We start from the raw sequence: 24,365 nt of genomic DNA on the forward strand, positions 1-24,365 counted from the left end.
ATAATAATAAAGCATTAAATGCAATTTATTAAACTTTAGTGTTAGAAACTCCCAGCCCAGTACAAAAATGTAAATTGCGAAACAGCTTAAAACAGCAGTTTTCAGGTTTAAAAAACCCCCCCATAAATTCAACCAATTCATTAACAGGTGCAGAAACAGAGAATGGGTGGGCTGCACAATATGAGAGGAGGCAGTTCTTAACTCTACACCCCTACTGAGACACAGAACAGCACATTTTATATACAATTCACCAGGTATGGTATGGCTGCCCTGAAGCTTTTCAATAAATGTCCTTTTTTGCTACCTGCTTGTAGAATCGCAAGCACGTCCCCGGCAACTTTGGGGACATGGCTATTTGAGCAAAACTGTCGTTGGTCACAGAGTTTTCCTCAAAAAACAGAGCATCCCTGGTGTTGCTGGTATCGCAGTGATTTATTTATTTATTTATTTATTTTATTTAGTGGACTTATATCCCGCCCTTCTCACCGAAGTGTCTCAGGGCGGCTCACAACATAGTGATTCATACAATTCGATTTAAAACATTTACAAATACAATAAAACCATAATTAATAAAACAAAGATAAGATAAGATGAGATAAAATCAGCGGTCTATAAAAGCATTTTGTTCCATCCGGAGGTGTTCTCATTATCAGTTAGGTGTTATAGGCCTGCCGGAAGAGGGCTGTCTTACAGGCCCTGCGGAACTGCCCTAGGTCCCGCAGGGCCCGTACCTCCTCCGGCAGCTGGTTCCACCAATGGGGTGCCGCTATTGAGAAGGCCCGATCCCTGGTGGATTTTAGGCGGGCCTCCTTTGGCCCAGGGACTACCAACAGGTTTTGCGAACCCGAGCGTAGTACTCTCTGGGGAACGTGTGGGGAGAGACGGTCCCTAAGGTAGACAGGTCCTAGGCCATATAGGGCTTTAAAGGTAATGACCAACACCTTGTACTGGACTCGGAATATTACTGGCAGCCAGTGCAGATCCCGGAGCCCCGGCCGAATGTGCTCCCATCTTGGGAGCCCTAATAGCAGCCGGGCAGCAGCGTTCTGCACCAACTGCAGTTTCCAGGTCCGGCACAAGGGTAGCCCCATGTAGAGGGCATTACAGTAGTCCAACCTCGAGGTGACCGTAGCATGAATCACTGTTGCTAGGTCGTCGCGTTCCAGGAAGGGGGCCAACTGCCTCGCCCGCCTAAGATGAAAAAAAGCGGACTTGGCAGTGGCTGCTATCTGAGCCTCCATCGTCAGAGAAGGCTCCAATAGCACCCCCAGGCTCTTGACCCTGCCCGACGCTGTCAGCGGCGCGCCGTCAAAAACTGGCAGGAGGATTTCCCTTCCCGGGCCGCAGCGACCCAAGCAAAGGACCTCTGTCTTCGCCGGATTCAGCTTCAGCCCGCTCAGTCTAAGCCACCTAGCCACTGCCTGTAACGCCCGGTCCAGATTCTCTGGGGCGCAGGCGGGCCGGCCGCCCATAAGCAGATAGAGCTGGGTGTCATCAGCATATTGATGACAACCCAGCCCGTACCCTCGGGCAATCTGGGCAAGGGGGCGCATATAGATGTTAAATAACATCGGGGAAAGTACTGCCCCTTGAGGCACTTCCGGGTGTACCGAGCATGATGTCAGTGTGTCAGGATGCTGACACCCCTCCCCTTTTCACACCATTTCCCTCCACCAGTCAGATGACTGGCTGCAGGGAGGAGGCTGGGGGCAGGGGATTCACCACTCCTGATGTGGGTTTGGAAGCCCTACCTTCTCAAGGCACAAAAGTAGGCATTGGGGGCACTTGATGGGCATGCTTGCTTTGGGTTGGGGAACAGCCAAACTTTAAAGGAACATAAGAACTAAGAGAAGCCATGTTAGATCAGGCCAATGGCCCATCCAGTCCAACACTCTGTGTCACATAAGAGGAGCCATGTTGGATCAGGCCAATGGCCCATCCAGTCCAACACTCTGTGTTACATAAGAACATAAGAGAAGCCATGTTGGATCAGGCCAATAGCCCATCCAGTCCAACACTCTATGTCACATAAGAACATAAGGGAAGTCATGTTGGATCAGGCCAATGGCCCATCCAGTCCAATACTCTGTGTCACAGAAGAACATAAGTGGAGCCATGTTGGATCAGGCCAATGGCCCATCCAGTCCAACACTCTGTGTCACATAAGAACATAAGAGAAGTCATGTTGGATCAGGCCAATGGCTCTTCCAGTCCAACACTCTGTGTCACATAAGAACATAAGAGAAGTCATGTTGGATCAGGCCAATGGCCTATGCAATCCAACATTCTGTGTCACACAGTGGCCAATATATGATTCAAACTTTTTAGAAGGGTTGGGGGGGGGGGAGAGATGGAATAAATTTCAGTTTCACCTTCCATTGGATTAAAATATATATTTTTTTTCTGTTTTATGATACCTAGGAGGAAAAAATAAGTCCTGAAATCCTTCTCAATTGATTGAAGAAGTTGAAGTCGAGTAGTTTGGTCAATTTTTGTCAATACCTCCTATTATAGGACATCTGATTTTCTATTTTGGATCTCAGAGCTTTTTTTTTATTATTTTTGTCAGAAGTTTTCTTGAAGGGGAGAAAGTCACAACATTATCTATCTAATATTCAGGGGGATTTCTCTCTGCTGAATATGCACAACTTTTATTACCCACACATAGTTTATGGTGGTGAATATTTCACTAACCACGAGACACTGGAAGCGGTTTACTCTACCCTGGGATCTGAATAATTCAAAATACTTGATATCCTTTTGCTAACCTATAGGGGCTTAAGGAAAGCGAAATGTATATTAAAGCAGTGTTTCAGTTAACAACTGTCTTTTCACCCAACTAAAGCTTTAAATTCCTGGCACTGCAACTTTTGCAAAGACGGTTCAGAGACATTCTCTCTCTCTCGGCTTGGCTTCGCGAACGAAGATTTAAGAAGGGTGCAGTAGTCCACGTCTGCTGCAGGCTCGCTGGTGGCTGACAAGACCAATGCGGGACAGGCAGGTCCGGCCACAGTGGCTGCAGGGAAAAGTCTGATTTGGGGTTGGTGCTGTAGCAGTGCGATTCTTCCTCAATCTCCTTTTGTCCTCAAGACCAGCTATGCGTGCGTTCTCAAAAGAAGAGACAGCCTGGTGGATGGTGTGCCTCCATGCTTTGCGACCTGAGGCTAGGTCAGACCACTGGTGATGGTTGATGTGACAGGTGCCAAGGGATTTCTTCAAGGAGTCCTTGTACCTCTTCTTTGGTGCCCCTCTATTTCGATGGCCGGTGGAGAGTTCGCCATACAGGGCAATCTTGGGAAGGCGGTGGTTTTCCATCCTAGAAATATGTCCTGCCCAGCGCAGCTGCGTCTTCAACAGCAGTGCCTCGATGCTGGTAACCTCCGCCCGCTTGAGAACTTCAGTGTTGGTCACAAAGTCACTCCAGTGGATGTTGAGGATGGTGCGAAGGCAGCGCTGATGAAAGCGCTCAATGAGTCGCAGGTGATGACGGTATAAAACCCACGATTCGGAGCCGTAGATGAGGGTTGTCATCACAACCGCTTTGTAAACATTGATCTTTGTGCCTTTTTTCAGATGCTTGTTGCTCCACACTCTTTTGTGCAGTCGGCCAAATGCACGGTTTGCCTTTGCCAGCCTGTTGTCAATCTCCTTGTCGATCTTGGCATCTGAGGAGATGATGCACCCCAGGTAGCTGAACTGCTGGACTGTCTTCAGTACTGATTCACCCACAGTGATGCAGGGAGGGTGATAATCTTCCTGGAGTGCAGGCTGGTGGAGAACTTCTGTCTTCTTCAGACTAACTTCTAGGCCGAATAGCTTGGCAGCCTCTGCAAAGCAGGACATCATATGCTGCAGAGCTGATACCGAGTGGGAGACGAGTGCAGCATCATCAGCAAACAGTAGCTCTCAGATGAGTTTTTCCATTGTCTTGGAGTGGGCCTTCAGTCGCCTCAGGTTGAACAGGCTGCCATCGGTGCGATAGCGGATGTAGACACCATCGTCATCATCTAGATCTCTGCAGTAGATCAGAGACATTAACAAGGCACAGTTAACAAGATTATACCAAATGAAGTATAGAATGCTTTCGGTGAGTAGACAGGTCAGCCAAGGTCGGGAGAAGGAGTAACTACAATAAAGTCTTTATCCCTCAAGGCTTAAAACTAAAGTTATCAGTCATAATTCAAGAAAAGATGACAAATTACATACGAAACAATGAAAACAACAAGAACCAGTAAGAACAGCAGCAATAAGGTTTTTGACGTAGCAATCGCCGTTTAAAACCTGTGAACATGTTAAAATAAGGATTAATTGTTCCTAGCGTCATAAAGTAATTTTGTTGGGTGGACACATTTTGTGCATTGGAGGGCCCCCCTTGTCATCGAGAATGTGGTGTCTTTGCTCACCACCTACTGAACCTCAGCAGAAGGAACAACCAGAACCTAAGAGCAGTTGGTTTTATACCTCACTCTTCTCTACCTGAAGGAATCTTGGAGCAACTTCCAACTGCCTTTCCTTCCTCTTCCTGCAACAGACACCAGGTGAGGTAGGTGTCCATGTGTAGGTTCTGAGTCTTAACCTGCAACCTGACCAAGGGTTGAAACTCTTCCCAAAGGTCTTCTCTCAGTTTTGCAAAGTCACTCAGCATGATCCCCACCTCCCCCGTTATATATTAAGGACGTTTAATCACTCAAGAACGACAGGGAAACACTGACACTCAAATATTGCTTTTGTGTGGTTTCTTCCCTGACATAACCAAGACTTCATAAGTGCCAAACAATGAACATGAGGAAATGTGACAACAGTTAGTGGCGCACTTGGGCAGGCCTCCTCATTTGATTGATTTCTGCTGTAGGATACGAAAGAATAAAACTGGGGTACAATAGTGTTTAAAAGCCAAGCTTGGAATGCTAACGTTGGTTATTTTTAGCAGAGGTGGGCTAATCAAAGTGTGATGTTGCTGCTGAAAGAACAGAAGAGAGACAACGTGCTCATTCCACAGTTGCGTTTCAGAATCAGCCGGGTATCTTTTCAGACACGTTGTGCCCTGCACTGCAGTGATTGTTCCAATGGATAGTTTTTGTTACCCCTTTTTAGCAGTGACTATCTGGCTCCCCTCTGCATTTGCGGCATTCGCAGAGGAAGTGCTGGTGCTGGAAGCTGCTGGCCGTAGGGTCAGTGTGCAGAGACTCTGAAACGAAATCCCAGCCTCAGGAAACACAGCAAAATGCATACCAAATATGAAATTGTTAATATCCTGGGAGGACTCTCTAAGGGGAACATGAAGTATCTTGCATTCTCTCAGCAGAGCAGTGTTTCATTTCATCTGGCATTTGAGATGGAGAGGCTGAACACCTAACCAATTGTCACCATTTGTGACAAAATGGGATATTTTTATTCTGGCTCATGCTTAACATTTGCAAATGACTTCCCTTCCCTGCTATATTTATGGCTAATATTTCTGTCTGGATCTCTTATACTCCGCGGATTTTTGCAGAGTGACAGACTATATTTCATATCTAATCTTTCCAATCTCTCCACTCCTGTTGCTGCAAACTGAATGATGAAAACACACACAAAAAAAAGGACTCACATCATCGCCAAAGACTTCCTTGTGATTGGATGATGAATTGTGCTGGAGCCAGTGGGAGGGGCCTTTACTTTCAGTGAAAAAAACAAACAAAACGCCATGACATTTATTCTCCATTGTGCAGCCTTATACGTTTAGAAGGGCAAATGATCGTGGGAACACCAGTTCCGTGTCTACAATGGAAAAAACCAGAAGAAGAAGAATTGCAGATTTATACCCCACCCTTCTCCCTGAATCAGAGACTCAGAGCGGCTTACAATCTCCTATGTCTTCTCCCCCCACAACAGACACCCTGTGAGGTGGGTGGGGCTGAGAGGACTCTCACAGCAGCTACCCTTTCAAGGACAACCTCTGCCAGAGCTATGGCTGACTCAAGGCCATGCTAGCAGGTGCAAGTGGAGGAGTGGGGAATCAAACCCGGTTCTCCCGGATAAGAGCCCACGCGCTTAACAGCTGCACCAAACTGGCTCTCTTTAATTGAATAACTAAATAACTTTAGTTCAATTGAATAACTAAAGAGCTTTTCAAAATGTGCTTTCTCTTTTTGTCAACTGCAGAAATACCTACCTAGCACAGTCTAGCAAATTCTGTTACTAAAGCTACAACACGACGATACTAGGACGTTCCTATTGAATTGAGGGGACTGACTTGCAACTAATAGAGAGCCAGTTTGGTGTAGTGGTTAAGTGTGCGGACTCTTATCTGGGAGAACCAGGTTTGATTCCCCACTCCTCCACTTGCACCTGCTGGAATGGCCTTGGGTCAGCCATAGCTCTGGCAGAGGTTGTCCTTGAAAGGGCAGCTGCTGTGAGATCCCTCTCCAGCCCCACCCACCTCACAGGGTGTCTGTTGTGAGGGGAGAAGACATAGGAGATTGTAAGCCGCTCTGAGTCTCTGATTCAGGAAGAAGGGCGGGATATAAATCTGCAATTCTTCTTCTTCTTCTTCTAATAGGATCAATCTGCAAGCTGAATAAATGAAACTGAATAAATGAAAAAGCCTAATTAAAATGTTACAATGTGTAGCAATGATGGCTATGTCCTCTTATAAGTCCCATCTGGTCCAACTAGGGTTGCCAAGTCCAAGAAATATCTGGAGACTTTGGGGGTGGAGCCAGGAGACATTAGGGGCGGAGCCAAGATCAAGGCTGTGACAAGCATAATTGAACTCCAAAGGGAGTTCTGGCCAGCACATTTAAAGGGATGGCACACCTTTCCAATGCCTTCCTTCCATTGGAAATAATGAAGGATAGGGGCACCTTCTTTTGGGGCTCACAGAATTGGACCCCCTGGTCCAATCTTTTTGAAACTTGGGTTCAACCCCTGCTGGGTCAACTGGAGATGGCGGATGTCTCGCATTTCAGCCTTGATGTTACAACACAACGAACGCTACAGAGGCGACCAGTGGAAGCCCACTGTTCCCCGGATGTAGCTCGCTAATACGCTCCGCCAATCAAGATCTGTGACGGGAAGTTTAACTGGCCAGGATTGGACCTGGCCAGACGGAGGGTTGTTCCGGGGTATGTATATAATCAGGACCCAGCCTGCGTTTCCTTGCCTTGTGATGTACTCGCCAATAAAGTACGTTGCCTTCAACATGTCTTGTCACTCAGTATATTACAGAGGGGATTGGAGGCTCTGTCACTCAGCCATAGACCCTCTGCTTGGGGGGGGGGGGAAGGGGAAGAAGGGGGAATTCTCATCAGCCTTTGCCTCCTTTTCAAGTCCAGATGTTAATTGTCATATGAGGATCGTCCCACCCCCTGCGAGTTATGTGAATTTCAGCAGGAAAGGTTTATTTGGGTAAAAAATAAAATGTGTCGGCTGTCCAGTCCCATCAACTATCCTGCACCCGTGACTTCTAAACTGTCTCGGAGGGGAGCCTGGATTTCTTTGTGAGGTGATCGGCAGTTGTGATCGAGTCTTGCATGGCTGTGAACAACCGCAAGAGCCTCATTCCCATGTTGCGGTGTATACATGCGTGTCCTTCCCATACATGCATGCTTCTGTTCTGTTTGTAAGAAAGAGCCAACATCGGCTAATTTTACAAATGAAACTGGGGACTTGTACCTGGCTAAGTACCTGTTTTCAATCACTTCTTCAGCTGCACATGCAGTAACTGTAACTTGAAAACTAGTCAATGCACGTTTAAAGAAAGATCAAGTGTAGAGTGCCCAGGCCCTTGCTATAACGTGTGAAGAGGGCTAGGGAATGGGCATATTTTCATTAGCGTCTAGTTCACAATGAGGCTGAACAGAGCTCAGAATCATAGAGTTGGAAGGGACCTCCAGGGTCATCTAGTCCAACCCACTGCACGATGCAGGAAACTCACAAACACCTCCCCCTCAATTCACACGATCTGCATTGCTGTCAGATGGCCATCTAGCCTCTGCTTCAAAACCTCCAAGGAAGGAGCGCCCACCACCTCCTGAGCTTGTGGGAACCAAGTACAACCCCTAGATAATGCCCCAGAGTCCATCCAGTATGCAGGTATTTCTTGACAGAGAAGTTGAGATGAAAAATCTTAAAACCCCAGGATTGCCACTGAGTATCCGTGCAAAGGCTAAATATAAGGAACTAGGGATGCCAGCCTCCAGGTTAGACCTGGGGATCCCTCAAAATTACAGCTCCTCTCCAGACTACAGAGATCAGTTCCCCAGGATGTTCTGTCTAGTGGACTCTATGGCATTGTACCCCACTGAAGTCCTTGTCTTCCCCAGGAATTTCCCAATCTGGATCTGGCAACCATACCCTCTCATGCCCTGCTGGTGGCTAGAGGGACCCGCAACCCTATGATGAACACATGAGCGCATGAAGCTGCCTTATACTGAATCATAGAATCATTGGTCCATCAAGAACCCTTGGTCCATCAAGGTCAATGTTGTCAAGTCTGACTGACAATGGCTGTTCAGTGTCTCAGGCAGTGGCCTTCCACATCACCTACTGCCTGGCATTTTTAATGCGTGAGAACCTGGGACCTTCTGCATGTTCTGTAGATGCTCTGCCACGAAGCGCAAAGCACAGGCAGAAGCTGTCTCGGACTGAATCAGACCCTGAGTCCACAAAGGTCAGTATTGTCTACTCTGACTGGCAGCGGCTCTTCAGGGTCTCAGGCAGAGGTTTTTCCCATCACCTCCTCCTTGGTCCTTTGGAAACGAAACAGGAGGTGCCAGAGACTGAATCTGTTCATGGTTCAGTTTGTGGTTCGGTTTGTAGCTGAACCACAAACTGAACCATGAACAGAAATGCTGGCTCGTGAACCAAACCAGTTCCCGTTGGCTTGTGAGCCATTTCAACCCCTGCTTTCCGCTCGCTGCGAAAAGTGGTGAGGAGCAGAAAGAAGGGGGTGAAATACTAAATATCAACTATATGTCAGCTCTCAAATGGCAGCTGTTACATATCAAATATGGAAATTAAATATAATTGGATGTCAAAAGTACATAGCTAATCATTGGAACCCTGTTAAATTCTGGGTTCGATGCATGAAGAAGCTCGTTCCATAGCAATCAAAACTCTTTATTAGTGATTCGGCAAACATCTTAAGTGACTACAAACTACAGCCAAGCACTCAGAAAATGTGCCAATATCTGCAGTTGGGGCAGGGTGAACCCCGTCCCCAAGGAGCAGAAAACACCCTGCGATTGCACCCTTTTTTGGACCCTTCATTAGAATATGCATACTCATCGGCAGATCCTAGGATTCACTGATACTGCCTCCCGATTGGCCAGTTTGAATTATGCAGCCAGTCAGGGTGCAGATCTTTGGATCCTCTCAGTCTATTGTGTTGCGCCTCAAGCTCAGGACACAACATCCAACATGTCCAGGCATGCTGCCTTCACATACGTAACAGAACCCATTGAACAAATATCCAAGCGTTCAGAACATGGTGTGGGTGGGAAGGGCTGCCAAGTCACAATTGACATAGAATCACAGAGTTGGAAGGGATCTCTAGGGTCATCTAGTCCAACCCCCTGCACCATGCAGGAAACTCACAAACACCTCCCCTTAAATCCACAGGATCTTCATTGCTGTCAGATGGCCATCTAGCCTCTGTTGAAAAACCTCCAAGGAAGGAGAGCCCACCACCTCCCGAGGAGGAAGCCTGTTAGAATCATAAGAGTTGGAAGGGACCTCTAGAGTCATCTAGTCCAACCCCCTGCACCATGCAGGAAACCCACAAACACCTCCCCTTAAATCCACAGGATCTTCATTGCTGTCAGATGGCCATCTAGCCTCTGTTGAAAAACCGCCAAGGAAGGAGAGCCCACCACCTCCCGAGGAGGAAGCCTGTTAGAATCATAAGAGTTGGAAGGGACCTCTAGAGTCATCTAGTCCAACCCCCTGCACCATGCAGGAAACTCACAAACACCTCCCCTTAAATCCACAGGATCTTCATTGCTGTCAGATGGCCATCTAGCCTCTGTTGAAAAACCTCCAAGGAAGGAGAGCCCACCACCTCCCGAGGAGGAAGCCTGTTAGAATCATAAGAGTTGGAAGGGACCTCTAGAGTCATCTAGTCCAACCCCCTGCACCATGCAGGAAACCCACAAACACCTCCCCCTCAATTCACAGGATCCTCATTGCTGTCAGATGGCCACCCAGCCTCTGTTGAAAAACCGCCAAGGAAGGAGAGTCCATATAACAAACCCTCATGGAGCTTTCAAGACTAGAGATGTTCAGAGGTGGTTTGCCATTGCCTGCCTCTGCGTAGCTACTCTGGACTTCCTCGGTGGTTTCCCATCCAGATACTAACCAGGGCTGACCCCACTTAACTCCAGAGACCTGACAAGATGGGCGCGCCTTGGCAATCCAAGTTAGGAGATAACCAGGGAATACTGGGACTCCAAAGAGATTTGAAGAATTTCAAGAATAATATTTAGAAGCAAGTTAATTTCTTCTCTAGGTGATATGAAATAACTTGCTGTAAACACGTTTGTTCTCCGGATGCATGAAACCCAGCGGGTTTTTTGAGCAGGAATGCACAGGAACACAGTTCCGGCTGGCTTGACGTCAGGGGGTGTGGCCTCATATGCAAATGAGTTCTGGCTGGACTTCTTCATTTAAAAGCCCTTTGTGAAACAATGGCGACTACAGGGGGTGTGGCCTAATATGCAAATGAACCCCTGCTGGGATTTTTTCTTTTAAAAGCCCTTTGTGAAACAATGGCGACAACAGGGGGTGCGGCCTAATATGCAAATGAATTCCTGCTGGGCTTTTTCTTTTAAAAGCCCTTTGTGAGACAATGGCGACAATGGGGGTGTGGCCTAATATGCAAATGAATCCCTGCTGGGCTTTTTTATTTTAAAAGCCCTTTGTGAAACAATGGCAACATCAGGGGGTGCGGCCTAATATGCAAATGAGTTCCTTTTTTCATAGAAAAAGCCCTGATGAAAGCAAATGTAACCATCATAGCAAAACAAGAATATTAACCATACTGCAAATGAGCAAATCCGTGTGTTGTTTGCTGTGATAACATTAGAGCAATGGAAGTCTGGATGTGTGTATTTCTGTGCAGACAAAACTTTTCTGCCTTGGATACAAAATGGCTGGGGAATCACTCCGGCACTGAAGAATGTATTGTAGAAGTTTTACTGGAAGCCGTGTGGAGACACAATACAAGACGGCCAAACGTTTCCATGGAACAGGAGGGATGGAAATCAGGCTCTCTGTAGTTCTCTGAAATGAACAAAAGGGGCTGGTTTTCTTTCAGACCTGTTTTGTTTATGACCTTGATTTTTTTTTCCCAACATGGCCCCGTCGGTGTGCGCCGCTCATGTTTGAGCATTGAAAAATCCAGGCCTCTGACTTGATACAAATGAAGCATTTTCACCAGAGGGCTGCTTCGTATAAAGAAGGTGAGTTACAGCCTGGCAAAGAGCAAATATGAATTGTAAATGCTGGTGGTTTCCCCCGAGGAAGCCTGTATCCAGAAACATGTTCTCAAAATAACATTCCCTGGAAGAACCTTGCCGGTGTCATAAATTTTGTGGGGAGGAAAATGAGAAAACCCAGAACTTGAATCCCTGGGGTGTTATTTCTTTGCCCCCCTCCCCCCCAAAAAAATGACAGGCTTCAACAGTCATAGAAGTTGAAGCATCCTCAAGGTTGCCATGAGAGATGTAAGGGTCACCGTTTTTTTCCTTGATTGCATCCAGACAACACCTTGATTGTGTGTTTTGCATGGAGGAGCTGCGCATTTACCGTGGTTTCAGGGCCGGTGGAGCTTCGGTTTGAGTCTGTTGTCTTCCTTAGAAGAGCGTCCCTGGCTGCCTAAAAGCTGCACAGAAGCAGGGAGAAGGTTTTCAGCCGGTAGCGCTCAGAGGAACTGATCTCTGTTCTACAATTCAGGGCACAGCGCGGGGCAAAGAGGCTGTGGTTTCATTCCTCCTGTTCCATCTCTGAGCCACGTGGTCGGGCAACATGCAACCCTAAACAGAAGAGGGAGAAGAAGAGATTGGATCTGTAGCCCGTTCCTTCACGTGGAGTCTCAAAACAGCTTACAGTCTTTTCCCCTTTCTCGCCCCATAACAGACACCCTGTGAGGTAGGTGGGGCTGAGAGAGCCCTGAGAGAATTGTTCTTGAGAGAACAGCTCTGAAAGAACTGTGGCAGGCCCAAGGTCACCCAGTAGCTGCATGTGGTATCAAACCCGGTTCTCCCAGGTTAGAGTTCGCGCTCTTAACCACTACACCAAACTGGCTCCGCTCACCTGACCTCATTGCTCAGAGGTGTGCTTTCCACAGCCTCTCTGCCCTACATTGTTCCCCTGGATTAGCCACAGTGACAGACAACAGAAACTCTGCCCGGGCAATGGGAAAACTCTCCTCTCAAATTCTCTGGCATTGACAGGGATTATAACGACCTGTGACAATAAGAAATTCGGTGCCAGGTGCTGAAATTAGGTATAAATTGCCCAGTTTAATTCTCTGAGGCCTAAAAATAATTCTGTGGCTTGTAATATTTTATAAGTGGAAGGAAAGGAAACTCAATTTTCTCATTCCATGTTCCTATTCAATAGGCTCTCTCAGGACTGGTAACTTGTAAATTAAGTATGATGTTGCTTGAGAAAGATCAATTAATTTTCTTTTACTCTAAAGGGATGTTATTTTCTTCTTCTGCAAAGGAAATATACTTTGGCAAAGGAATGAGGTCATTTGCCTTTATAGGAGCGTGTGTTAGGACATCTCATGAAGACACAGAGAGGTAATCAGGGCGACTTCACGGAGGCGTCTCGTAAAGATATACATTATTTTGAATTCTTGAATCACCCCGTCAGCCCAAGAAACTTCAATCCTGCAGCTAGAACAGGTCAAAAATAAATATTAATTGCTTCATAACATTCAGCCTGGATGATTGATAGAACATATAAACAGTGTAGTCACAAAAGACAGAAAAAACACAGTGTTAAAAACAAAAACCCAGTAAGAATGTACATTTAGTCTTGGGATTAATCCCTCAGTGGGATCCACTTCCAAGTTCAACATCTGTAGGATGGGCTGCTGTACAAATCAACTGTGCATTGCCAATAGAACATCCATAAGAACATAAGAGACGCCATGTTGGATCAGGCCAATGGCCCATCCAGTCCAACACTCTGTGTCACACAGTGGCAAAAAATTTTATACATACACACACACTGTGGCTAATAGCCACTGATGGACCTCTGCTCCATATTTTTATCTAAACCCCTCTTGAAGGTGGCTATGCTTGTGGCCGCCACCACCTCCTGTGGCAGTGAGTAAACCCATGCAAAGCAATATGGCACATCATATTCATCAATTTAGCTCACGTACACTTTATCGGGGTTCTTCCGGAGATGTGGGGCTATGTTTTGCAGTTTGAATTTGCCTCTTTAACTTTGCCTCAACAGCAGCTGTGAGAGCTGGACCATAAGGAAGGCCAAGCGCAGAAGAACAGATGCTTTTGAGATGTGTTGCTGGAGAAGACTCTTGAGAGTCCCTTGGACTTCAAGAAGATCAAATCAGTCAGTCCTAAGGGAAATCAACCCAGACTGTTCCCTGGAAGGTCAGATGCTGAAGCTGAAGCTCAAATACTTTGGCCACCCAATGAGAAGGGAGCACTCTCTGGGGAAGATCCTGATGCTAGGAAAGACAGAAGGCAAAAGAAGAAGGGGACGGCAAAAGATGAGATGGTTGGACAGTGCTGCTGATGTAAAAAACACCAATTTGAGCAGACTTCGGAGGATGGTGGAAGACAGGAGGGCCTGGCGTGACTTTGTCCATGGGGTCGCAAGGAGTCAGACTCAACTGCGACTGAACAACAACGGCAAAAAACATCATCTCTTGTTGTGTTGTGTATGTGGACTTGTGTGTTATTAGTGTTCCTGCCTGACTCATTGGAGCCTTTAGGACTCCCTGCTTCCTGACTCCAACCACAGGCCCCCTGCTGGTTTGAATGATCCAATGGTGTCCTAAGCGTGGGAACCTTGAAGTGTATATAGTTGGCCCCATTGGCTCAGTTGAGCTGTCTTCCAGTTCAGCTGTTACCATGCTATAGCTAATAAAGAGAGCTATGATCGCTGCAACCGTGTCTCCTCCTTACCTTGAACCCACTATATTATAGAAAGGAAGGGCCCAAAACATGTCATTCCAAAGTAGAAATGCCAGCCTCCAGGTGGAACCTGGCGATCCCCTGGAATTATCAGAGATCAGTTCCCTTGGAGAAAATGGCTGCTTTGGAGGGGGCAACTCAATGGTATTGTCCCCCACTGAATTCCCTGTCCTCCTCCCCAGTCTCCATCCCCAAATCTTCTGGAGTTTCCCAACCTGGATCTGGCAACCATACCCCTGCATCCCTCACCAGTGTCCAGGGAGGACCTGGCAACCTTAATTGTGTTATTGTATTCTAGGGTTGCCAAGTCCAATTCAAGAAATATCTGGGGACTTTGGGGGTGGAGCCAGGAGACATCGGGACGGAGCCAGGAACAAGGGTGTGACAAGCATAATTGAACTCCAAGGGAGTTCTGGCCATCACATTTAAAGGAACCGCACACCTTTTTAAATGTCTTCCTTCCATAGGAAATAATGAAGGAAAGGGGCACCTTCTTTTGGGGCTCATAGAATGGGACCCCCTGGTCCAATTGTTTTGAAACTTGGGAGATACTTTGAGGAGAGACACTAGATACTATACTGAAAATCTGGTGCCTCTACCTCAAAAAACAGCTCCCCCAGAGCCCCCGAAACCTCCAGATCAATTCCCCATTATACCCTATGAGAATCAATCTCCACATAGAGAATAATGCTCAGCAGACGTGAGAGGATGCAAGGACTACAAGTCCCAGCATGCACCTCACGAAGGGAGGCCGGACTAGAGCGAATAGCAGGCCGGCGGTGGGCGGGTCTTTGTGACTCGGAGGAAGGGAGAAGCCTGAAGCCAGGCAGGGAAAGAGACACAACGCCGTTCCACCCCCCCACCCCTCACCCCCGCTATCAGATTTTTAGGGAGCAGGGGATTAGGTTGCTAATTCAGGGGTCCCCCGGCTGGGCGGGGGGGTTGGGAAGCCTATTGTATTCATCTGTTTTGTGTACGTGTGCATAAGACAGCCACTGGAAATGTATTGATGGTTACTCTTAACTTAGCACAGATGCTGTATTCCAGGAATATCCAGCTTTGTGCTGGGCGGGGGGGGGGGGAGCACCAGTATTTTTAGGACGTGGCCGGGGCTAGATGGGGCTTGTGCCCATCAGGGATTCCGATTGGCTGCACAGATTAAAAGGCATCCTGTTAAACAGAGCATCTGCCTTAAATGCGGAGGAGTTACTAGGACAGTTATGCATAACCTTGCTCCCTGATGATGTGTGGTTGGCTCCACCTGCTGAGGAAGCCATTTTGTTGTACCCACCACCCTGTGTCAGAATGTAAAAGGGGCAAGCAGAGCCCAAAAGGTTGGGCACTCCTGCCGTATTCTTTGGTCAGATCTCTAGGCCTTATGTTTTCAGTTTTTCTAAAGGTTTCCTAACCTCATTCTGCATCTCATGCAAGATTTTTTTTTGAAGCTGAATTCATATAATAAAGCTATGATCTTAAACCACTTATGTGTAAGTAGGCTGCATTAGAATCAAAGAGGATTACATCCATGTGCGTGTCTTTAGGATCAGGGTGTTAAATAGCTTAACAGCATGTTTAAATCTTGAGATAAAGCCCTTTTTCTTAAAGACAGGAAAGTAAATAAATAAGAGATTAATAGCAGATCTGGAGAAGTTTAGCAATTTGTGTTTTAAATCACTCTCCTTTCCGTTAATAGAAAGAAATGTCTACATAGGAGAATTAACTACAAGAACGTTGCCTAAAGCTTTTGAAATTATGAGAAGCACTTTGACAAAATACCAAAGAATTAATCATTAGTCACAGTTTTATCTGGGGGTTTACAATATCATTTTCTCTAATTATCCCTGATGTTTCACTATCATGTTAAGAGGCATTTTCAAATGAAAGAATTTGAAGAGACAAGCTCTTTTCAGACTGCGTCTCAAGTGGCCAGCAAAGCGCATTAGAAGGAGTAAACAAAACTTGGTATTCTTGGCATTTCGAGACGGAAGAAGCCGAGGACCAAGCTGGCTTCAGAAGGCCCTTGAGATGGTGGTCCTGCCAGTTCAGCATTGTGAGAAGGCTTGTGGCAAGACAGTCGGCTGGGCCCCACATCACGCATGACTAACAAGCACTTTCCAATTCCAGCGCTGTTCATCTCACCCTTTGAATGATATTGTGAGGCATGACTAAAGCCATCTCCGAGGATGATTTATATGGATGTCAGTCGGTCTTACGGCAGTGCTCAAGCTGCAATGAGTCACCAGTGTCTGCGCAGATCAACAGCGGGATTTGATTCAGTAGCCCCTGAGAGATCGAGAAGGTTTTGGGGTAGGGTTGCCAGGTCCAATTCAAGAAAGATCCAGGGGCTTCGGGGGTGGAGCCAGGAGACTTTGAGGGTGGAGCCAGGAACAAGGTTGTGACAAGCACACTTGAACACCTTTTAAATGCTGTGCGGCAAATTTGAGGCCTCTACCTAAAAAAACAGCCACCCCCCACTGAGCCAGAGCCCAGGATACTCACAGATCAATTTTCCATTATACTCTATGCCAAAGGTGGCCAAACTGGGGCACATCTTGTGTGTCTCTCGAAGCCCCCTCGACCCTGTTGGCCAGCTTGGAGAAGGCATCTGTCTCTTTCAATCACTTCTCCAAGCCAAGCCAGCAGGTGACTTCGAGAATGCATTTAAAGTTAAAGTTGCTTTCTTTCCACCTCTCTCTCCCCTCCCCATCTCTTTGCCTCCCTTCATGTCTTGCAGCTCTCAAACATCTGACATTCATGTCTTGCAGCTCTCTCAGCTCTCCAACATCTGACACTTCTTCTATGTGGCTCTTACGTTAAGCAAGCTTGGCCACCCCTGTCTCCGTAAGGAATAATGGAGTGTCCAACAGACATTTCCCTCTCTTCTACCACTTTTTGATGACCCTGGTGTGCGGAGGGCCTTTAAACCTGGGGATCCCCTGCCCATACCTGGGGATTGGCAACCCTACGCGGGGGGCCTTACTAGGAGAAAAGAGAATGGCCCAGTTCATATTGCTGGCATCACGCAGAAAGTGACGCCATTGTCAAGTCGGCAGATTCAATAACGAGGCTTTGTTGATAACAAAGTAGCTAATTTATTGATATCATAGCTCTTGACTATAAGGAGATTGAAAGACTAAAGATCATACAGTAGAATGCAATCATATAAGGTACACTTCAAAGGGATTCTTGAGGGAGGGGTACTATGCAGAGCACATTCACACATTGATGTTACAATTTCGTTCTCAGGCCTGCTTTGGCCTTGAGCGTCTCCTCGGCTCCAACCTCCCCCGATGCCCGGCCTGAGAAGACTTTATAATCTCTTTCACATATTCCCATTTCAAAGCACAACTACATAACAAAGGAAAGGAGGGGGGTGAGGAGAATTCAAGCTAGCAGCATTGGCATACAGTATGGCTTTACCCAGGATGCTTCTCTCCTGAACCAAAGATTGAGTGCAGGCTTGACCAGAGTTAAAGCAGACTTGACGGCCATCATGCTAATGACCTCTGGGTGATGCTCTGGCACTTGGGGGAAATGCTATGGTAAAACCAGCTTCCACCACAGAGCTTTTGTCCATATACCAGACCACTGGCAGGATGGTATCACCCCCTGTGCAATACTGGCATGGCCAAGCCCCTCTGTTTTCTATTGGTTAGTTCCCTTGCTGGCCAACTGATCAGCAGCTGGGGATAGGGCCTAGCAGCAGGGGACCGCCTCCTCCCCCAGGGAGTCTGGCAACCCAATTTCGGGGTATAAGATTCTGAAAGCCAAAGCTCCCTTTGCCCAACTCCAGGTCCCTAAGGTGCGATTGGACTTAGAATCCGTTGCAGGTTAGCGTGGCTGCCTTCTGAAAATGTCAGCACAGATAAACAGCAGCAGCCTTCCCGATCTCCGCGTATCTAGGGCTTTTTTTGTAGCAGGAACTCCTTCACATATTAGGCCACACACCCCTGATGGAGTCACTCCTCCGGGAGATTACAGTAGACCCTGTGCAAAGAGCCCTGTAAGCTCTTGGAGGACTGGCTACATCCAGGCAGCCCCATATCCAGGATTTGAAGAATTAAGGGGCCCTGATTTTTTTCAGGGGGGACATAGGGGCCCCAACCTCCATGGCCTTCTCTCCTACCACCGCTGAGGAGGAAAGCTGCCAGCTCGCTGCCATACAGCCTCCCCCCTCCCCACAGCTGCTCCAAGGTAATCCCTTTCCACCCCTCTTCCAGCAGCTCTGGTGGGGAGCCACTCAGAGGTTTAGATACGTGCCGCATGGTCTCCTGCCCTTACCTGTAGCATGATCTAGCTAGGCAAGCCAGGCTGGACAAGGGGGGATGGAAGGCGCCACCAAGTCACAACTGACTTCTGGGGCTACAAGAGCTCCAATTCGGATTTCTTCCTGTCGGAGGGCGAGCCAAGGCTGCCCAAGCTCATCTCCCACCCTCGCTCAGCTGGCTAGCGAGACCAGGCCAGAAAACCCCCGCAGGTGAACATCACCTCTCCACTGATCCCCAGCCCCGGACTGCAGCCGGGACCTCCACTTGTGTGCGCCAGCCTACCCTACCCTGCCTGGTCTGGCAGAGAAAGCCTGCAATGGAGCCATCCGCTCCCTACCCCCACCGCCCCACTTGAGGGCCAGAACGGCCTCTTGCAGGCGCCCTCTAGCTCAATGTCAGCCCAATGCGGAGCTTAACTTTCAGTCCATCGTTTCTGCTTGCTGAGGGCTCAGAGATTTCTTCCAGCCCCTAAGCACTTGTGGGAAGGGCGGGATATAAATCCCAAATAAATAAATAAATAAATAAGCAACACAAAGCTTAACTTTCAGTCCTGGGTGCTGAAAGAACCCCATTGTTTCTGCTTGCTAAGGGGTCAGAGATTTCTTCCAGCCCCTAAGGAAGCAGAAGCAACACAAAGCTTAACTTTCATTCCTGGGTGCTGAAAGAACCCCATTGTTTCTGCTTGCTGAGGGGTCAGAGATTTCTTCCAGCCCCTAAGGAAGCAGATGCAACACAGAGCTTAACTTTCAGTCCTGGGCGCTGAAAGTACCCCGTTGTTCCTGCTTGCTGAGGGGTCAGATAATTTTTCCAGCCCCTAAGCAAGCAGAAGCAACTGTGTATGATCAGGTCCCCTAAGCAAGCAGAAGCAATGGTGTATGATGATGGCAGAATGGAGAAGGATGCAGCCGAGGCACTGGAGGCTGTTTAGGGGCCCCAAGTCAGGGGGCCCTGCCTAGCAGTCAGGGGGCTGTGCCCCCACAGGCCCCCTCGTAGCTACGGGCCTGCATCCAGAGCTTTTTTTGTAGCAGGACCTCCTTTGCATATCAGGCCACACACCCCTGATGTAGCCAATCCTCCTGGAGCCTACAGTAGGCCCTTTACTAAGAGCCCTGCAAGCTCTTGGAGGACTGGCTACACCAGGGATGTGTGACCTAATATGCAAAGGAGTTCCTGCCACAAACAAAAAAAGCCCTGCATGTATCTGAAGAAGTGTGCATGCTCATGAAAACTTATTCCTAGAATTAAACTTGGTTGGTCTTAAAGGTGCTTGACTGGACTCCAAATTTGCCCCTAATGTTGTTGTTATTTATATATTATAAAGCTTATTATGTTTGTTGTTATTATTTCTGTGTCCCGTATAGATCCTGAGGGACAGCCATGTTAGTCTGTAGTGGCAGAAAAGAGCAAGAGCGCAGTCGCATCCGAAAGACTAATCAAATCTGCGGCAGCGAACGAGGTTATCTGAAGGAGTGAGCAGTGACACCCTGCCACAAATTTTGGTAGTCCTTGAGGTGCGACTGCACTCTTGCTCTTGCTCTAGCAGGAACTCATTTGCATATTAGGCCACACTCCCTAATGTCACCATTGTTTCACACAGGGCTTTTTTGTAGAGAAATCCCAGCAGGGATTCATTTGCATATTAGGCCACACACCCCCGACACCAAGCCAGCCGAAAATGCGTTCCTGCGCATTCCTGTTAAAAAAAAAATTAAAAAGCCCTGCTCTTTTCTATGTAGCATATAGTTTTGTGTGCCATTTTTCCAAAGGTATGCCCATCCAGTGTGGCTCACATTAATAAGTGCATAATTAAAAGCAATAAATTTGCACAAAAAAAGAGAAATACATCAATAAAACAGAGACAAATGAGATGGAAGGGCATAAAGGCAACGTCTATACATCATCATCAGACACGGCTAGCTACTGTATCCAATTGCAATTTTGAATGGCATAGCAAATGGTAAATTCAAGCAGGAGAAAGTCAATTAAAAGACAATTAAAATAGAAATGTTTTCCCCTAATGACTACATGCCAATACTCATGGTACTCTGAGGAACCCTCTTCTGCTTTGGTAGAATCCTGTTATACGACCTTTTCTGCCCTTAATAGCATGGAGAAAACACAAGAGAATGGTTTATTTTACGGAGAGGGAGGGAGTAAACTGGGAACATTCAAGACCAACTATAGAAAGATAATGATATGGAGGAGGAGGAAGAAGATGGATGATGATGATATTGGATTTATACCCCGCCTTCCACTCTGAATCTCAGAGTCTCAAAGTGGCTCACAATCTCCTTTAACTTCTACCCCCAAAACAGACACCCTGTGAGGTGGGTGGGGCTGGAGAAGGCTCTCACAGCAGCTGCCCTTTCAAGGACAACTCCTACGAGAGCTATGGTTGACCCAAGGCCATTCCAGCAGGTGGAGGAGTGGGGAATCAAACCCAGTTCTCCCAGATAAGAGTCCCCACACTTAACCACTACACCAAACTGGCTCTCATCTACACCAAATTGGATCTCGCACAGAATAAGAAGACGACTACAGATTTATACCCCGCCCTTCTCAGAATCAGAAAGTCAGAGCGGCTTACAATCTCCTATATCTTTTCCCCCCACAACAGACACCCTGTGAGGTGGGTGGGGCTGAGAGGGCTCTCCCAGCAGCTGCCCTTTCAAGGACCTACGAACATAAGAGAAGCCATGTTGGATCAGGCGAATGGCCCATCCAGTCCAACACTCTGTCACAGTAACAAAAAAATTATATATATACACACACTGTGGCTAATAGCCACTGATGGACCTCTGCTCCATATTTTTACTAACCCCCTCTTGAAGCTGGCTATGCTTGTAGCCACCTTCTGTGGCAGTGAATTCCACATGTTAATCACCCTTTGGGCGAAGTACTTCCTTTTATCCATTTTAACCCAACTGCGCAGCAATTTTATCAAATGCCCACGAGTTCTTGTATTGTGAGAAAGGGAGAAAAGTACTTATTTCTCTACTTTCTCCATCCCATGAATAATCTTGTAAACCTCTATCATGTCACCCCGCAGTCGACATTTCTCCAAGCTTAAGATCCCCAAGCGTTTCAACCTTTCTTCACAGGGAAAGTGTTCCAACCCTTTAATCATTCCAGTTGCCCTTTTCTGGACTTTTTCCAATGCTATAATATCCTTTTTAAGGTGCAGTGACTACCTCTGCCAGAGCTATGGCTGACCCAAGGCCATTCCAACAGCTGCAAGTGGAGGAGTAGGGAATCAAACCCGGTTGACAGAAACTGTAGTGGTTAATAGGAAGAGTTTCTTGACAGAATACCATGTCGGAGTGGAAAGAACGCCAGTAAGGGTCAAACTCCTTTGGACTTTAAAAGCTGTTACTTTCCTCCCCAAGTTTCCTCACCTTTCAGATTATATGAGAGCCATTTTTAAACTGCAGACCTCCACTTGCCCTGTGGCTTCTGAATACTAAAAGCTGGTGCCTGAGCAATGAGCAGCCTAGGGTTGCCAATCCTCAGGTGGGGGCAGGGGATCCCCTGGTTTGGAGGCCCTCCCCCCGCTTCAGGGTCATCAGAAAGCGGGGGGAGGGGAGGGAAATGTCTGTTGGGAACTCTGTTATTCCCTATGAAGATTTATTCCCATAGAAAATAATGGAGAATTGATGCGTGGGTATCTGGGCTCTGGGGGGGCCTGTTGTTTGAAGTAGAGGCACCAAATTTTCAGTATAGCATCTAGTGCCTCTCCCCAAAATACCCCCCAAGTTTCAAAACGATTGGACCAGGGGGTCCAATTCTATGAGCCCCAAAAGAAGGTGCCCCTATCCTTCATTATTTCCTATGGAAGGAAGGCATTGAAAAGGTGTGCCATCCCTTTAAATGTGATGGCCAGAACTCCCTTTGGAGTTCAATTATGCTTGTCACAGCCTTGATCTTGGCTCTACCCCAATGTCTCCTGGCTCCACCCCCAAAGTCTCCTGGCTCCACCCCCAAAGTCCCCAGATATTTCTTAAATTGGACTTGGCAACCCTGCCTCAGCCTCTTCCCCACCAAACAGCCCCCACCCCCCTGAATGTTACATAATACAAAGGTAGGAAAACACAGAAAGAAGCAAGGAGACAAAACCCAAATCTGTGTTCTAAGGTGCCACAAATGCATTTATATCATGACTGAATACACAGTCACATTCATGATTGCCACAGTTCTGATTAGACCAAATGAAAATATACTAAGCCTCCTTCTATTTATGAACAACACAATCTTACAACTGAAAGTCCAAGCAAAGTAGCTTTTGAAACGGAGGGTCCGTTCCAGAAAGAAAGTTGTGGATCAATATGAAATATAGTACACAACGTGACTTCCGGATAAGTTCAATGTTTCAGGATGAAACCCTTCTTCAGGAAATAATGTCAATCCAAATTCTAGTATTACTCATCAAGGTCCCGGTCAAAAAATTCCAAATGGCAAAAGTTCACACTACTCAAAGTTTGGGTGATGCCTCTCCTATCTTTCCTGGGAACAGAGAAGGAAAGTCCTTATTATGAAGCTGTAGACGTTACTTCCAGGAATCTGAAATGTGAGGATTACATTGTTGTGGTGTCTTCAACACTTTACCATCTGTGTGGCAACAAAAGTAGAAGAAAATCTGGACGCTACTGTCAAGCATCGATATTTTTCAATAATCGAGCCTTTGTTCTTTAATCAAAAGTTGCTTTATTTTAAAAACTCCATAGCTTGCCCAAGGACGGACTCCTTGGAAGTAATGAAGTACACAGCATTGAATAGTAACTTATATGCACACTTCAAAAGGATAGGCTACAGAAAACTTTGAAAGAATAACATAAAGATGCAAATTGAGTTGAGGGTTCAAAGGCTACTCACTAGTATCTCTTTATGACTTAGGCATGTCAGCTGATAAAAAACATCCCCCTTTCTCACACATTCTCTGAGAATGATAATAAAAACATCTCCCTTTCTCACACATTCTCTGAGAAGACCTGGCTGTCTGAATCTGGGGGAGAGGCACTCTACACTGTTAATACAAGGTTACTTTACACATCCTGGGTCCAGATGGATTTATTATGCACCCTTTGGTTAGAAGGAGAAGAAGGGGGGGGGGGAAGCAAGAGGGGTGTTCTGCTTTGTATCTGGCTTGTCTGCTAAACACCTTTAGAAATAGCATATAGAAATAGCATGCTTGACAGCTACATTCTGGGTCGTGATGGATATCTCCTGCTCCTGTTGGGAGGCCAGGAGACTTTTTCCTCGAGTCGAGCCCGACTCTTTGCGACCCTATAGACAAAGTCACGCCAGGCCCTCCTGTCTTTAGGGTTGCCAGGTCCAATTCAAGAAATATCTGGGGACTTTGGGGGTGGAGCCAGGAGACATTAGGGGTGGAGCCAAGATCAAGGCTGTGGCAAGCATAATTGAACTCCAATAACAAACTAAGAGGAACGGATCCTCCATGACAATGCACAGACCAGCTTATGCAGGACCCTAAAACAATCAATTACCAATAGTATTTAACCATGCTTGACATTGGGAGGTATGCCAAGTACGCAAAAGCGGTCGCCATCAACTTCCCCCGCCTGAATACAGCCAGCTGTTTCTTGGGAGGGAGGGGGCCCCTTTCACTGCGTGAGGAGTCGCCAGGCCCACAGGCTCGAAGGCGTGGCAAAGCAGCCCCGTGCAAGGCACCTCTTCCAAGCCCCTGCTGCCTCCTGGCCCAGCCGCCACCTGCTGCTCCTCCCCAACCCCCAGGGCCCGGTGGAGCATCCCAGCAGTAGGCCTGGGTGGGCACCCCAGTGACAGCAGGCCGCGCAAGGCTAGGCTTCCCAACCCTCCCGCCCTGGCGAGGGACCCCAGGTTTTCCAGCCTCTTCCCCCGCTCCCCCCCCAAAAAAAAACGGAAGCGGGGGGAGGGGGGAAATGGCGCCAAGAAGCTTGGCGAGCCC

The sequence above is a fragment of the Heteronotia binoei genome, chromosome 3 (genome assembly GCF_032191835.1).
Source record: "Heteronotia binoei isolate CCM8104 ecotype False Entrance Well chromosome 3, APGP_CSIRO_Hbin_v1, whole genome shotgun sequence".
NCBI classification, from domain to species: Eukaryota; Metazoa; Chordata; class Lepidosauria; order Squamata; family Gekkonidae; genus Heteronotia; species Heteronotia binoei.